Raw genomic sequence first — 18,224 nt, 5'->3', positions numbered from 1 at the left:
CAACCTAACCTGGTGCTAGGTGTTAAATTTTTTTCCAGGATTTTAGTCTACTAAAATCCATCTACTTACCAATTTCACACAATATATAAACGACTTCACATCCTGCCTTTTTCCACTTAACATTATGTCTCTAGCCTTTTCTGTGACAATACAAAGTGTCCCTAATGACTGATTTAAATGACTGCAAATTATTCCAGAAGCAACCTTCTGCCAGTTAACTAAACCACTCCGCTCTATAGCTTAACATTTCTGGAACTTTCCATATTTGGTAAAGTCACCCTCCTTGTACCTTCCAAGTTCAAAGTCTACGTTGCTGACTATAACCGTTTCATAATTGCAATGTGTGTGATGATTTTCATTTTCTTCTGACATGAAGTACAGATGACCTAGGGGGCCAGGCAGTTAGAGACCAGCCAGGAGGCTGTTTCTTCATCACAAACCAGGAAACGCGGATCCACAAAGCATCACAGCTACGCACACTCAGGACTCCAGGTAAGAGCCAGGAAAACCTGTCCGGGCAAAAGTCCTCCTTCCCCAGTCAGTAAAGACCCCGCACAAGGGACCACAGGGAGTCACACTTGAATTCCTGACTCCTAGTGAGTTCATGTGTCTCTCTCTACAGCACAAGCTCCTCCTAGCAGAGGCAGCAAGGTGTCTCTCCTAGCGGCAGGGCCCAGGAGCAACGGCTGTCAACCATCTCGTGAATCTGTAGGTGCTCCAAGGCCCTGTGATCGTCACCTTTCCTATTTATAAAGTCTTTATTCTCACATGGACAGCATAAAAGATTTGTCTCAGGTGTGCAAAATAGCTTCATTTACCAAGGGCAGGTGAGGCGGAGCGGGAGAGGAAGGGGGAGGCTGAACCCAGGGCCAAGTCCCGTCACCGTCGGGCTATCAGCTCATTTGTGCAGGGGAGCTCAGGGAGGTGACAGCCACAAGACTGACTTCTTCCTGGGCCCCAGCAGGCAGTGTAGTTAGTTCCACTCAACAGATTTTCAATGCCAAAACCCGGGCCTCTAGATCTGATGCATGAATGTGTGTGTGAGCATGTGTGTGTATGTGTGCACGTGTGTAGGTGGTGATAGTATCCGACACTTGAACACTCATCATGTGATGATACTTTACACTCACTGTTTCATTACTTCCCAGCAAATCTGTAAAATAAGCATTACTGGCTCCATTTTACAAATAGCAAACTTAACTCATATAAGGTCACACGACGAGTAAACGGTGGAACAAGGACTGAGAGTTCAAGCTTTTTCATTTATACCATGGAGTCTTCAACATGACAGGATTTATGCAACTCTCTGCAGGCAGGGAATATGGGATACAGGAGGTCAGCTAACCCAGGCTTCCCATTCCCAAAGGGCCTCAAATGTAGACTTTTTCTTTTTTTAATAAATACGTTTTTATTGATTTCAGAGAGGAAGGGAGAGGGAGAGAGACAGATAGAAACATCAGTGATGAGAGAGCCATTGATCAGCTGCCTCCTGCACACCCCCTGCTGGGGATCGAGCCCGCAACCTGGGCCTGTGCCCTCACTGGGAATAGAACTGTGACCTCCTGGTTCACAGGTTAATGCTCAAATGTAGCTCTTGCCAGCTATCTCCAGATACACGCCTAGAGCTGTACTGACAGGACTGAAAGATGACAGTGTTCATCACACAGCTTTGAACTTCAGCCCCAGTTTTCCATAACAAATCACCAGCAGTTTCCTATGAACACTTTATCTTGAAAATAGGAACATTTTGTTACCTCCGTGCATGAGTGCAACATTACAATTTGCACATGGAAGCATTTAAAATCTTCGATTTTAAAAATCCTGTTGTCATTATTTTAGTACTTTAATATACTGAGAGCCTTGAAAACAACAACAAAAAAGTGACCCAAGCCTCTGAGAGACCTTGATCTGATACTACAGTTGCTCTAGAGTCTAGACAAACCAGGTTGCATGTTCACCAAAAGTGTCATGCAGAAGGTAATACTGGGGACAGATTTCTATGCATTAGTTTAAGGAATTTTAGGGAAATTCTTGAGGGGGTGTACTTTCACATACATTTTGTAGAAACTCTATTATTTGTGATTCCTTAAGTATTTATATCTTAAGAGCCATAAGAGCTGGTATCTTGTGGATGCCATACTTTGTACTGGCAGGTAAGTGATGAATCACCTGCAGCTATATCATGATGCCACTGGTCCTCCAGCTGCTGGACCTGTCCTCTGTCATGCAGGCAGGCAAGGTCCCTGCTATCATGAGCCCATCACTCTCTGCCCCAAAGCTGGCCAGCCATGCCACAAGTGACTGAGACCACATATATTAACAGGAAGGACTTGAACACATCAATTATGTTGTCCGTGGCTAAATCTTTCCCATTCTACAGTGAGATTTGTAAGGTGTTTTGACACCCTGGTTAATCAATCAGTTTTAGCAGAGAGAGACAGAACAAATAAATGGCTATTAAACTGCTGTGAATGAAGACACAGCATTTGTGGGGTGGGAAGGCCATACAAAAAAAATTCTAACCCACATGTATTAGAGATTGGGAACTGAAGTCTCCTGGGGGGCTAAGTGCCTGCCAGTATTATTGTTGCTAAACTATGCTGCTGTCCTTGTAGAGATCTAGAGCTGGGATTAGGCTCCTTTCTTTTGTAAATAAAGTTTTATTGGAACACAGCTTTGCCCATTCTTTTGCATGTTGTCCATTGATGCTTTTGGGCTACATAGCAGAGCTGAGTAGTTGCAACACTGTATGACCAGCAAAGCCTAAAATATTTACTATCTGGTTCTCTATAGAAAAAGTGCTGACTCCAGCTCTACAGGATAAACAAAGTATGTGAGGAGATACTAAGGCATGCCAGGAACCGTGCGAGTGAACGTGGAAGTGGATCTTTAGAGGCCTGCCAACAGGCAACTGAGTGTGCTCAGAAGCACGTTCTCCAGCTCCATCCAGCCTGCAGACGACCAATGCCCTGGTCTGTAGCTGGACTACAATCTCATGAGAGACCTCGAGCCACAGGCCCCCCATTAAGCTGTGCCTGGGTTCCTGACCCAAAGAAACAATAAGAAATGTCTGTCCTTTGAAACTGCTAAATGTTGGTGTCATTTGTTACGCAGCAATAGATGACTAAAACAACTGTGTGAGCTGGACTCACCCTTTCAAAGTGAGTGAAATTCGACCTCCCAGGTCAAAGCTTCATCGTGATCTGCTCTGTGGAGCTTTTTGGACCCCCTGGTCCTCAAGTCCAAAGGGTCCTAACCACTTGGATGATCCCAAGTGTCAAAGCACTGTGCCAACTGCTCACTCAGAGTCAATCCCATGATCATGTGGTCAGTTACATAGATTTTTGTCTCCCTGGCTGATGCTTCCTCAGTTTTATAACCATAGAATCTCATTTAGTGCCTATTATTTATAATGGAATACTAACAGTAAATATTTATTGAATGATTATATGTGTCAAGCATTTTATGGGCATTACCTCATTTAACCCTCAGAACAACCTTATGAAGTAGGTAGTACTTTTAAGCCCATTTAATAGGGGAGGAAAGAGAAGTTAAGGAGCTTGCCTTACATCCTGTAGCCAGCAAGTGGTGGAGCCAAGATCTGAGCTTTGACCCTGAGGCTGCAACCCTCTACTGCCTGGGACCCAAAGTCCCAGGATATGTGGCTTCTTTCTTGGTACTGCCACTTTTAACCGAGGACTTGGCAAAGTCACTCACACAAAGGAATCCAATTTCCTCACCCATAAGGTGGCAATGAAGATGTCACTTGCCCATCTCTCATTCCATCAATTTTAGTTGAATAAAGAAAAGAACTTTCTGGCTGTTCTTTGCTAGAACATATATTCCATAAGGAAGCTATTTAGTGTTCAACCAGTGCTAAGCACTTAGTGGGTGCTCAGTAAATATCTGTTAACTGACTGAGCCTAATTATCTGAACTCATACTATTAGATTCAGGACAGTAAAAAACAGGCTGATGGTTGCCAGAGGAGAGGGGTTTTGGGGGCCTGGGTGAAAAAGGTGAAGGGACTGAGAAGTACAAATTGGAGGTTACAAAATAGTCCTGGGGATGTAAAGCACAGCATAGGGAGCATAGTCAATAATACTGTAATAACTGTGTGTGGTGCCAGGTGGGTAAGGGAAATACTGGGGGGAACACTTTGTAAAGTCTATGATTGTCTGACCACTATGCTCTATACCTGAAACTAATACAAAATAATACTGAATATAAACTGTAATTGAAAAATAAAATTAAAAAAAAAGAAAGTAGAGTTCAAAGAATGGCTTCAAGGTTAAGAAGACACCTGATTCTAGCCAAGGGGCCAATTGTGGCCAAGCCAGAACAAACTTCTAGGACCTTTCCAGACATGGGCTCCGTAGCATCAGTGCTGTGTGACTGCCCTCTAGGAGAAGTATTATCTATCTATTCTGATCAGACTGGCTAATGACCATGGATTTAAATTGTATGTTACCTGGAGCAGTGATTTTCCAAAGTTAGGGGGTAAAAAAAGTTGCTTCTTCTGTATGGACTACCTATGTCATCTTGCTTCTTTAAATGCCACCAAAAAACAAACAGACAAAAAAACAACTCTTCTCCCTTCTAAGCAACAACAAAATCCCAAGAGACCAAAAACTTCATCATGGTTTCCTTTCTGCATCATTTCTGATAAATTAGGTAAAATAGACATCTCAAGAAAACAGAGAACCTGACATATGCTTAATATCAAAACCAGAAAAAAATTCTGCCTAATTACCACCAGGAGAGTGTGCATTGTAAGTGATTCCCACCATTACTTGGCAATTCATCTACTTTTCTCAGAGAATCAAGAACTCTGCAGATACGACTGTCTCCATGAGATGACTGTTCAAACCTGAGTCAAAAATAACTTGCCCAGTTATTGATTTCATCCCTTCCACTCAAGCATCCCTAATCCTACGTGAGCACTTTTGCAGAAAATATTGGAAGGGTCTCTAGTTGTTTTTCTGTCATTCACTCATTCATTCATTTTCCGCCCATTAATAAATATTAGAGGCCCATCAGAGTAAGGTGGAAAATTTTATGTATTAAAGTTTGCTCAGAGAAAGTACAAAATTTGGTCATAGACAGTGTGCTAATTTATAAGCTAAAATCAACAGAACAGCCCCACCTTCTTTGCAGTGTGGAATATAACGCAGAAACATAGTGTTGCAAAAACAGTCCAAAACCATTAAAGTAGAAGTAACTAACTAAGCATATAAAAATACGCATGACAATCCACAGATCACAAAGTGTTTCTAGAGAGTGGTACAGGGTAGAAGTAAGACAAAACCAGAAATTGATATGCTCTTATCCTACTTTTAATTCACTCAACTAAGTCAATATGAGACCGGTTTAAATTCCCAATTTTTTAATCCTTAATGTTTTCTTAGCTTGATATACTAACACATAAAGTGTATTAACTTACTGTTCTTTGGGGGGTGGGGGTGGGTGGGAATCCTACTACTTAAGCCAGTGATAGCTGGAAATGGAGCCTATAATCTTCATTAACAAAAAGGGTACATGAACATATGGCAATAAAATGCATGACATTTCAGGAGAAACTTATCTGTAACCTGCTTCTGGGTAGTTTGAAGACTTCTTGACAGTATTCATTCTTGCTGGTGGACTAATGCAGAAAATTGAACACCAGAAAAAGTCATGTTTTTTAGCTTTTCTTTTTTTTAACAATGGGATAAAGAGCTGTGTTCCTATTTCAACTACATTAAAAATGGTGCCAATGTTTTGGGGAAGGCATGAATTTTACTCTGAGGTTCTGGCAGGTGAAAAGTATGCCTCACAGGCAGTGGTATACCAGCAAATGTTTAGCAACTGGTTCTACAGAAACAAAAATGTTAATTATTATAAATAAGGGATGTGTAGTATACAGTTTACAAATAAAAATAAAATAAACAATACTTTCTCCTATAAATTCCATTTGGACGTACTGATTTTCATGGATGCTTTAACTGCATTTTTCCAGACTCTTCTATCCATAGGCAACCTATGGTTGCAACTGACAAAACAAGTATAGTTCCAACATGAATGTCTGCTGATATTTCATTTACATTGACTAGTTAGATGAAAGAGAAACAGTGAGCACATATGTTGGAATTTCACTTGTTCTTTGCTGAAACAGGTAACAGTTTTTGAATACTGGGAGAATTATTACCTTAGGAATTTTTTTTGTTATTCTTACATAACTGCTACAGACAGGAAACTTTTATGTTTAATTTGCATTAACATTTTCTTCATCATATTCTTATGCACAGTCAAGCAACAAAACATTAAACTGAACCTAATGTATGGCATTTGCCAATTTCCATGGTGTAAATGCTCCTGTGATGGCTGATTTCAAGCGAGTAATGATAAGTCACTGAACACAAAGTTGAAGAGGTGTACAGCTGCATACTACTATACAGTATTTCTGCCACACAGATACAATAGATGTAAAAAACACAGAGAACTAAAGTAACTACGACATGATGAGTTTTAAGTATTTATTAACTTTGTTTTTAATATAACTTGTTTGCGCATGCTTTAATAGAATTGAACTTTTTAATATCACCTCACAAAATTTCTGAAATTCCAAAATTCCCCAGCCGGTTCAGGGGGCTCCAGCACAAGGTTTCAGGGTTCTGAGCCTGAAGGGCAAATGCAATTCCCAGGCAATTTTCCCTCAGCCACACACCACGAACCTCCAATTAACAGTGACCTTGCAGCCCAACTTCTCCTGCTGTGATTGTTAATGAATCTCAAGGGGTGGGATGTATGGCCTCAAGTTCCCATTAAAGTACTAACACTCAGAAGAAAAAAATGACTTCAGCATAGTTGTGTGACTTCGCAGCAGTACTCAGTTTCCTCACCTGTAGAATGGGACAGTACTCTCTTGGGGCTCTTACAAGGATTCGAGGTAACACAGCAAAGCTCCTGGAATAATGCCTCGAGTACAGCAGGTGAGGAATAACTAACTAAGTGCTTATCATCAGGATGACGGCAGAAGCACTGCGAGAGATCCCTTTTTTGGAAACGTATGGGTCAGTCAGGTGAACTGCCTCCTCTCCAAGAGAGAAGCAATTTTCAAGTGTGCCTAAAGAGCGGGTTTGAAAACAAGCCCAGCCACAATCAGATTTGAGTATATGGAAGACTGTTACCTGGCTCCCAAGGATCACTGTTCTCATCTCTTCTCAGGAAACAAATAAATAACACAGTAAATCTGTAACTGGAGTGTTTTAGCTCAGACCCAGAAGGTAACTTCCAGCAGTAAGTATTTTATGTCCGAATCATGGGCTAGAACTTAGGAAGACTCATTTGCCACCTGTGAAATCGGCGCAGACAATATATGTTTGGGGAACATCTTGTTTGGATGACAGACAAAATCTTTTAGAGTTTTTGATACTTTCCAAAATACGTTACCCTAGAATATTTATCATACCTGTTTAAGGTCCCATCTACACTACCTCTTCTATTTTTTTTAAAGGACACATAGAAAAAAAATTGCAAAACAATACAAATACAAAAAGGCTTACTTTTTAAATTTGTGGAATGGGGGTAATCATACCTATCTCACATGCTTACTGTCTTAAATAAACTAAAGAATTCAGTCCAGCCCTAGCCAGCTTGGCTCAGTGGGTAGAGCGTTGGCCTGCGCAGAGAAGGATCCCTGGTTTGATTCTGGCCAAGGGCATGTAGGTTAGTTGCAGGTTTGATCGGGAGGCAAACAACCAATGTGTCTCTCTCACACTGATGTTTCTCTCTCTCTCTCTCCCTTCTACTCTCTCTCTGAAAAGCAATGGGAAAAATATCCTCGAGGGAGGATTGAAAAAAAAAAAAAGACTTCAGTCCATGGAATGTGTCCAGCACACCGCCTGGGGCCTGGGGCCCGGGGCCTGGCCACACCCAGAGGTAGCTGTTGTAACAGAGCATCTCCCCTCCTTTCAAATCAATTTGAGGTTAAAGGGATGGGTGCACAGACAAAGCACTAAGGAGACGCCAGCTTTCTCCTGTCGACTAAATGATCAGGTAAACAGGCTGAATTGATCCATTTTTCCTCACTGGAGAAGATAGTATCTTCTTCTAAAATAAAAAGAACAGCAGCCCGCTTGAGGTAGTTATTAACAAGGCCAAATATAGAGGAAGTCAAAGACTCTAAGACCTCACTTGTCCTTTTATTTTATATACATCTGTAAATACTATTTTTTTTTTTCTTTTTTAAAAATCTGTATTGATTTCAGAGAGAGGAAGGGAGAGGGAGAGAGAGAAACATCAGTGATGAGAGTCATTGATCGGCTGCCTCCTGCACGCCCCCGACTGGGGATAGAGCCCGCAACCCGGGCATGTGTCCTGACCGGGAATCGAACCTGGATCTTCTGGATCATAGGCTGATGCTCAACCGCTGAGCCATGCCAGCCAGGCTGTAAACCCTATTCTTTATTCTGGGTTTCAGGAACACCAAGGATTAACTGTCAAGCCATGAACACTTTTAGCAAATACCAAACGTTTTAAGCAGAGAAGGTATAAGAGAGCCACCAAGAGTCAGCCTAGCCTTAAGTTATAAGACATTTATAGCATCAATAAATACACAATATACATTGATGTACTGTAGAATTGTATATCTGAAACCTATGTAATTTTACTAACCAAATGTCACCCCAATAAATTCAATAAAAAAATAACACATGATTATGGCTGGGGGGAAAATACAAAGGAAGAAATACATATGAATCTTAAAGCTAGAAATATTAAGAGAAAAGAATTAACGTACCTAGATTATCATAAATATATTTATGTAGTGCATTATGGAAGACAATTTGATATGTTTCTGGGGAAATCACAGACTCTAGCCTAGAAACATATGAAAATATAAAGACTTTAGGTAACATTGTTAAATTTAGCATCATTCAAATCCTGAGATTTGAGCTCTAGTTGCAATTCATCATATTTCGTAAAAATTCAAGCTAGATTCCTGGGCTGGAAATGTTCTAAATTGAAAAAAAAAAGCACCAAATCTGATAAACTAAATAAGGCTAGTCAGAATTAAAATCTCCAATGAAGAACAGTGAACCAGATTACCTAAACTGAAGTTTTAGAAGTAATAATGAAGTGTGTGAGTGTGAGTGTGAGTGTGGGTGTGCGTGTCTTTGGGCAAACTGAAGCTGGAACAAAGTTGTTCTCTCCTGTGGAGTTTACACGCTGTCCACCAGGGCTAGAACTGCTCATGAGAACAGTTCCTTAAACTATACTGGTTTTAAATTTGCCATAAGGTCCTATGTGACCTCAGAAGGAATGCAAAGTAAACTTACAGCATCATCAGTCTTCCTAATTCGGTCGCCAGCCCTTCCTTTCCCGGCCTACAGTGAGCAGATTTCCTGCCTAGGAAAATGCTGTGGTGAATCAGTATGGGCTTCTCCCTTCCTCAGGGCAACTGCAGGAGGAACTTTGGTTTTTGTTTGTTTGTATTTTTTTTCTGAAGTATTTTCTTACCTCACCAGGCTTGTGACGTCATCAGACCTACACGGGAGCTGTTCTGTTGGTTCTTTTCTTTTTCCTCCCCCCAAAGAGGTGCCCCAAAAGCTTACACCCCAAGACTAAAATCCTGGCAGGTTCTCGGAACTTTACGCAGTTGTGCAACAGTTAAAAACCAAACAGAAAGCCCAGCCCTGGGCCCTCCTGGCTGGGGTGTGGCTGCAGGCTGGCTGTGTGGCCCAGCACTGGTGTTTAACCAACCAAACACTCAGCTCCAACCGCTGGCCAGCACGGAGATTACATATTAAAGAGAAGGACCTGTGCACCTTTCCTCCTGAAGGCCTGAATGAAAACGCGAAATCCCTGCAGGGAAGGCTCCGCAGGGTTCACTACTGCAGTGCTTTTCAACCCTTAGCATTCCTGCAAGCACTACCTGGAGTAAGAACCAACTGCTTACTTCCTGAAGTTGGTGCTTGACACAATTAAAATCAGTGGAAATGGAAAAACTCAATTTTAAAAAGTCTGACATGAAGCCAAATATCACCATCTATATTGGTATATTATGATTCAGACTTTACAAGTATTACCTGACAAAATTTAATATATGTCAGGAACAAGGCTGTGAACTGACATTGAAAAAACACACAAAACCAACTATACGAAATGTGTACCATTTCCATCACTCATGGCAAATTACACTGAATCATTTCAACTGAGCTGGGCAGTTTTTGAATATCATTAGTCTGTTGAGGCACTGTAGAAGTTCAAAGCAAATACAGAAGCCTCTGGCCCAAGATATTGCTATAAATTTTAATAATTAAAAAGTATTTGTTGAACATCTATATGTACCTCTATGTATCTAGCACTTGTGGTAGCCATTATGGAAAAATTAGAAAGTATATGACTCACTCTCTCGAAGAGTTTTAATAATCTAATAAAGAAGCCAAATCCACCCTGGCCAGGTAGATCAGTTGGTGGGAGCATGATCCCGGATATCAAAAGGTTGTGGATTCAATCCCTGATCGGGGCGCGTGTGGGAGGCAACCAATCAATGTGTCTCTCTCACATTGATGTTTCTCTGTCTCTCTCCCTTCCTCTCTCTGAAATCAATTTTTTAAAAAAGCTTGAAACTTATTAAAAATAATTATATAAGCACACATATGTACATATACACCTACACAGACTCATATCAACAGCTTTTCAATAACAGAAGTGAGAGAGGTGACAATAACAGCATTTTGGAAGCTAGAAAGTGTGTGGATGGTGACCCCTTACTCGGTGAGCCCGAAAGAGCTGAACAAGCTGGCGGTGGAAGAGATGAGCACCATCTCTGACATGCAGGGTCCTCAAAGGGCCCCAGCAGCAGGTGCCTCAGGCAGAGGGGGCACTTTGGCCGGACTGGTAGAAGGGGTGGAGGGGTGGAGCTGTGTGTAAGCAGTTGACACCCGCCTCCTTTCCCTACTGCAAGCACCCGGGTGACCTCAGCAGCAGCCTGAAAGTATATCCTGTGTGCGGGCAAGCCCACAGGTCCCTGAAGTAGGGGACATTCCGGGTATTGGGGTGAGTTGCTATCTACAGATAGGAGGATTCAGTGAATATGGACACAGCATACCGAGATTCCCCTTTTCCACTACTTCTTTTTTTAAATACTCACCAGAGGGTATTTTTTCCATTGCTTTTCAGAGAGAGAGAAAGAGAGAGAGAGAGAGAGAGAGAGAGAGAAACATCGACGCGAGAGAGACGCATTGATTGGTTGCCTCCTGCATGCGCCCCAACCGAGGCCTGGGATCGAGCCTGAAACCAAAGTACGTGCCCTTGACCAAAATCAAACCCAGGACCCTTCAGTCTGAGGGACGATGCTCTAACCACTGAGCAAACTGCTCAGGGCCTCTTTTCTACTTCTCACCCTCATCTTCCAAATACTGGGAGCTGGGCTCATACCCTCCAGGCACCAGTTTGGGGGAGTTTTCCGAGGGGACCTGACCAGCTCATGAAGAAAGCCTGCAAGATCCTGACATTGAAGTTCCCTAACAACTGGCTCAGCCAGATCACTGCAGCAAATGTCACCATCAGTGAGTGTTCCCTCTCTACCCTCCCACAAGTGTGTTTGGAATTTCACTTTTTAGTCCCCTACTCTTACATGTAAGCAGAACACTAGTGTTACCAAAGAGCTGAGGAAAAGCAAAAACCATCTGGAGGGATCAAGAACTATGAAGAAAAAAGGAAATTTCCAAAATTATTATTAAAAACTCACAGAGATAAGAGAAATATAATGCATCTTGAAGCAAGAAAAATGATAATGTTAGGGAAAAAAGGCATTCAGAGAACAAAAAAGACCTCTTAGAAATTAAAAACACAACAGCATAAATATAAGCCTCAATTGAAAGAATCTACATTAAAATTTAAGAAACTAGAGCAAAACCACAAAGAAATAGATAATAAGAAAGAAAAGCAGATAAACAATCCAGGAATTCCCAGGAAATCCAGAAAATTAAACAAAAAAAATACCTGCAGAAGAAACCATTAACAAAATAATTCAAGAAAACCCCCCAAAACTGGAGGGTAGATTTTCTAGATTTAAAGGGCCCACAATGGATTTAAAAAGTCTCACACTAGGCCCGGCTGGTGTGGCTCAGTGGTTGAGCATCGACCTAGGATCCAGGAGATCACAATTTGATTCCGTCAGGGCACATGCCCAGGTTTTGGGCTCGATCCCCAGTGGGGGGCGTGCAGGAGGCATCTGATCAATGACTCTTTTATCACTGATGTTTCCATCTCTCTCTCTCCCTCTCCCTTCCTCTCTCTGAAATCAATAAAAATATATATATTTTTAAAAAGTCCCACACTGAGGTACATCACTATGAAATGTCACAACACTAGGATAAAAAGTAGTTAACCAACCTCCAGAGAAGAAAATAAAGTTATATATAAAGAACGGGAAATTGGAATGGTGGTACACTTTTCAACAACCAAATTGCAAATAAGGAGACAATGAAGCAATGTCTCCAAAATTCTGAAGAAAAAACAAAGAAAAAGTTTTGAGTGAAAAAGATTTCCAACATACAACTCTCTATGTAATCACTCTAACAATCAAAGGCGGAGGTGGGATACATTTTTAGAGAGACAAACGTACTTCAATAATTTTTATCTCCATGAACTTTTTCTTAGAAAGCTACTGAAGGATGTGGTCCATGAAAACGAGGGAATAAAATGAGAAAAAGGGAGACATGGGGTCTAGGAAACAGAAGCTCCAACACAGAAGGGAAGTGAAGGGACTCTTCCAGGTGGTGATGACAGGAGATGCCAGTGTGACCAGGTGGAGAGGGCACCGGGTCCAGAGGAGCAGGTCAGGAGTCTCTGAGAGAGGCTTCTGCAAAAGCATGAAGCTGATATAACTGATAGAACGCCTGACAGGAAACTGACAGGATCATGGCACATCTTGAGAGAACATCTAGACAACCGGCAAATATTTAAATACTGAAAGAATGGTGAGTACCTAAAACACACACACACGAAAAACAAACAGATAAAAATAAATAAGCAAGTACAAAGAAAACTATTAACTTCAAGAATAAGCTGTGCTGGTAAGAAACACAGAGTTTAATATATGTCCCATTTCTGAAAAGCACACACAGTCATAATGACCGTGTGTGGTGTGCATGAAGAGAAGAGCTAGGTCTCATCTCCCACAGGGGAAAGTCAACCTACAATGAATGCCCCAAACAAAAAACTTGGCAGGTGGCAATACTTGCCATTAAGGTAGTAAAATCAAGCAAGGGGTTGAACGTGTTCCTTTGGGGGAGAGGAAGTGAGCCGCAGGGGAGCTGAAACCTGTTAAGAAAGCTTGTAGAACTAGCAGGTCCTTTAAACTGTAGTCTACTATATAACTTGGATGAAAAATTATAAAATAACTTATAGTGTAATAGTATATGGAGAGCTAACATGTGACTCAGTTTCAAAATAACATCTATGTGATTTTGATAAATAATATTTTGGGTGTTCACTTTCTTTTTTTATAAATTGAGAGGCTTGGACAAAATAATTTCTAAGGTCCCTTAACCTCTCTCCACATGTGTTTATTTTTTGAATTACTTTGTACGAGTCTGGACTTGTGAATGTAAACACATAGAGAGCTGATAACCAACAGTGGAACTCCCCTGGTTATTTTGATCATTGAAAATTAACATGCATTATCCACATATCTACAAAGACACAATCTGATCCCTACTCAGAGAAGGCGGCACAACCGTCTACGGATCTGGAGAGAAAAACCTGAGGCTGCGTTTCTGTCTTTCTCTGGCCATGTGAGAGGAGACACAAGAGGAGACTAAAGTTCCCTGTTGTTTAGACTCTGGCCTGTGACGCATGGTTATGCTGACTGAAAAGTTAATATTTAGCCATCTCAGTGAATTAAGCTGCCTTGAGAACTTGGTGGGGGGAAAGGAAGGAAAGGACTCTGGTAGAGATTTGTACTATAAAGTCAACGTTAATCTTGTTAGCATAGCCAGTCACTGGTGTCCCCTCTAGCACATGCCAAGGAAGAACACGGCTAGTCCTTTGACAATACCAGTGCTGAAATGTGGAGGCAGGCATGGTGCTTTGAATTAAAGAGGAACATGAAGACTGTCCAGTTCAAACCTCCCATTACTTCCCAGCTTTCTGACTGCAGGGAAATCACAGTTTCTCTATGTCCTGAGTTCTTTCTCCATAAATCGAGGATAATACACCTATTCTATGCGGCTGTTACGAGAATGACACATTAGCACCTGTTGAACACGGAAAACAGTGTCTTGATATATGGTCTCTAAAAATAGATGCAAACAACATAACTGTTTTGCAGGGGCCTTGGGTTCACCTTCCTCCCTCCCTCCCTCTCTCTCTCCCTTCACCCCTCTCTCCCTCTCTCTCTCTTCACCCCTCTCTTCCTCCTTCCCTCCTTCCCCCTGTAGCTCCCTCCCCCTGTCGCTCCCTCCCTCTCTCTCAGATATGTAACCTGGTCTTCAGAATAATAGAAGCTCTAAGAGGAGATAATTTCCCATGACAAATTTGGCTAAGTCAGTCTCAGCAAGTCAAGGAACATAGTGCTCGCTGGCCACAGTAATCCTATTCAGTACAATCTCAGGTTACAGTCATTTGCACTAACATCTCAGATCTGACACTAACAGTTTCCTCTGGTATTTGGCACTCCGGATGTATTTTAGCTGACTGTGCTAGAGCCAAAAGGAGTCCAACGACTGATTCAGGGATGCTCTTTCTTTCTTTTTGTTATCCCAGGTCCTCAACAATATCTGGCACAGAGAAAGTGCTCAATAAATGTCTGCTAAATTAAAAACATAGTCACTCATAATCCTCTCACCTAAGAATGTAGTTCTATTTTTCTCATTCATTTTTCTGTTTATACTAAAACTTTTATAGTTCAAACCACTATATTAAACGGAATGTTACCAAATCACATTAGAGCATGTATAATTCACATTAAAAATTAATAAAGAAGACAGTCATTCTAGGGAAGTGGTACTCTTTAATGAGCTATTTTTGTTTAAAAATCTCCTGAAGAATATTAACCCTTTGTCAGATACATGGTTTGCAAACATTTTCTCCCATTCCACAGGTTGCCTTTTCACTGTTATTTCCTCTGCTGTACAGAAGCTTTTTAGCTTGATGTAGTCCCACTTGTTTATTTTTGCTCTTGCTGTCATATCCAAGAAATCATTGCTAACAACGTCATGAAGGTTTTCTGCTCTGTTTTCTTCATGGAATTTCACAGTTTCAGGTTTTATGTTTACATCTTTAATCCATGAAGAGTTGATTTTTGTGCATGGTGTAAGGGTCCAACTTCATTCTCTTGCATGTGGATATCCAGTTTTCCCAACACCATTTGTTGAAGAGACGATCCTTTCCCCACTGTGTATTCTTGGCACCCTTGGTAGAGCCCTAATGAATGGAATTAGTGCCCTTATAGAAGAGAACCCAGAATGTTCCTTCTCTTCTTATGCCATGTGAGGTTATGGCAAAAAGACAGCTCTATATGAATAAGAAAGTAAGATTTCACCAGACACCAAATCTCTTGACACCTTGATCTTAGACTTCCTGGTCTCCGAAACTGTGAGAAGTAAATTTCTGTTGTTTAACCCAGTCTACGGTATTGTTATAGTAGCCTGGATGGACTAAGACACCATATATACGTGTGTTTATTTCTGAGACCTTCTGAGCTCCCTATTCTGTTCCATTGGTCCATATTCTGTTTATACCCATACCATACTAGTTTTAATTACTATAGCTTTGTAATATATTTTAAAATAAGGAAGTATGATACCTCTAGCTTTGTTTTTCTTTCTTAGGACTGCTTTAGCTCTTCTCAGTCTTTTGTGGTTTCATATGAATCTTAGGATTGTTTTTTCTTTTTTTTTTTAAAATGCTATTGGGGCCCAGCTGGGCGTGGCTCAGGGGTTGAGTGTTGACCTAGGGTCCTGGAGATTGTGGTTTGATTCCTGGTCAGGGCACATGCCCGGGCTGTGGGCTCGATCCCCAGTCGGGGGCGTGCAGGAGGCAGCCAATCAATGACTTTCTCATCATTGATGTTTCTGTCTCTCTCTCTTCCTCTCTCTGAAATCAATAAAGATATATTTTTTAAAAATGCTATTGGGATTTTGACAGGTATTGCATTGAATCTGTGGATCACTTGGGTAATACAGACATTTTAACAATATTAAATCTTCCAATCCATGAACACATTATATCTTTTCATTTCTTTCTGTCTTTTTCTCTTTCATCAGTGTTTTATGGTTTTCAGTGTATAATAAATTGACCTTTTTGTTTTTATGATAATAGCCAATATTAAAAAGCCTTTAAAATATCAATAACTTTTGCTCCAAAAATTCCAGTTCTTGAAGTCTAACCAAAGGATGTTATGAGAGAATCAGAGAGATATAAACAAAGATCTTTAAAAAATAAAGACTGTTCAACTTAGTTTTTTTAATGTTTAATACTCTAGACCACTGTAAACAACTTTAGTGCTCAAAACCAGGAATTCTTTAAATTATGATATATCTATAAATTGGAAAAAGGGAAAATAACACTTAAGTGGAGGGAGAGAAAAAAGCAGGGTATGAGTCCAAGTGAAAAAAAGCAGTGTAAGCATATAAAATGTCATTTCAATTTCAGCATAAACAAATCACCATGTACATAGTCAAAGGGAATACCCAAATGAAAACAAAGGCCATCTTGGGATAGGTAGTTAGGATGAGCTTATGTTTTTTATCCAAATTAGATCAGATTTTTTTTTTAACCATGAAATATATTGGCAGTCTCTTTATAGATTTTGTTCTAGACTTCAATGACTTGCTACATAAAGATAGCATGTCATATGATACTAGACGGGAATATTCTTCTAAAACAGAGGTTTTCAACCAGTATGCTGCAAGATTTTTTTAAAACATGCAATACCTATTTAGTCAGGGGCACTGTCCTCTTTTCCCTTAGATCGACAAATTAAAAAATGACAACAGCCAACACAATAGCTGCCTGGTGTAAATGAACCAAATTATACTTTTTTTTTTCAGATCAGCAAAATATATATTTTTTGGAGTGCCACAGAATTTTAGTAGTTTATGAGATGAAAAAGATTGAAAATCACTGTTCTGTTGCACATTTTGGAAATACCTAGCAAACATGGTGTGTTTTTTTTGAAAAACACGTCTATCCTGTAGATTCAGGAAAACCCTTGGAATACTAGGAGAGTTATGTTAAATTCTCCCTCCACATTTGTCCTTTCCCAATTTCTTCTTTATCTCTTACCTTTTGTTTTTTGCTGATAATTGCAGCTGAGTTATTTGACATACACAAAATCAAATCATAATTTTATTTTTTCTTGGAAACTATACTCTTGATAAAAAATTGAAAGATCATATTTATTATTTTGTTTTCCTTATCTTTGAATGCATTTTTTTCTGATATTAGTATCAGTCTCTGATTTATCTCTGCTGCATTTGTTTGTCTTATTTTTCCCTCTTTTGAGTTTATTCTTTTATTATTATTTATTAATTATTGTATTACTGTCCACATGAACAACTGTAAACCTACTTTTGCGCCACCCTGCATACTAATGGAGAGTTGAGTTACATGGCTGTATGCAGTTGCCAAAACTCACCAGATCATACATTTAGATTTGTGCATTTCACTATGTAAATTATACCAGAGGAAGGGGAGGGGTGGGGGAAAAGGAGAGGGAGAAGAGAGTCATACACAAAAACAGAACTCAGAGTCGACAAAATACATGCCGAAATGTTTGAAATGAACTGCAGTCTGCAACACACTGAGGTGCAGTTAAAAAGAAAAAGATGAATTGATAGATATCGAGGTGGTCAGATATGTGATAAAGATACAAAATGTTAATCGTGGACTCTAGATGGTGAGTGTGGTTCATGTGCAATTCTTTCAACTTTTCTGTGGATTGAAAATTTTCACACTAAGAAATGTGAGGGTATGTAGGAATGTCTTTTTGCCTTTTTAAAAGATTTCATTAACCTTTGGGCAAAGAAAGCTACTTCAAGAAAAGCAAAGCAGCCCTGGCCAGTGTCTCAGTTGGCTGGGCACCATTCCATGTGCCAAAAGGTGGCTTGTTTGATTCCCAGTCAGGGCACATGCCTAGATTTCGGGCTTGGCTTCATCCCTGGTTTGGGGCACGCAGGAGGCAGCTGATTGATATTTGGTTTTCACATTGATGTTTCTCTTTCTTGCTCCCTC

The 18,224-nt window shown here is 40.4% G+C and overlaps 1 protein-coding gene across 2 annotated transcripts in view; it reads right to left on the bottom strand.

Annotated features, from left to right (window-relative positions):
- The window catches only part of PGCKA1 (PDCD10 and GCKIII kinases associated 1), a 65,021-nt gene that overhangs the window by 23,089 nt on the left and 23,708 nt on the right, over window positions 1-18,224 (bottom strand). Inside the window, exon 1 of one of the 2 annotated variants that reach the window (XM_081150211.1) lies at window positions 9,498-9,568. The exons of the other annotated variant lie outside the window; for it this stretch is intronic. The gene's annotated coding sequence lies outside the window, so the exon portion shown is untranslated. Of the gene's footprint in view, window positions 1-9,497; window positions 9,569-18,224 lie in introns of those variants that run through there. 2 annotated transcript variants of the gene reach the window in all.

This window comes from Miniopterus schreibersii, assembly GCF_964146895.1.
Source record: "Miniopterus schreibersii genome assembly, chromosome: 1".
Taxonomy (NCBI): domain Eukaryota; kingdom Metazoa; phylum Chordata; class Mammalia; order Chiroptera; family Miniopteridae; genus Miniopterus; species Miniopterus schreibersii.
This window is presented reverse-complemented; position numbering and strand designations above follow the sequence as displayed.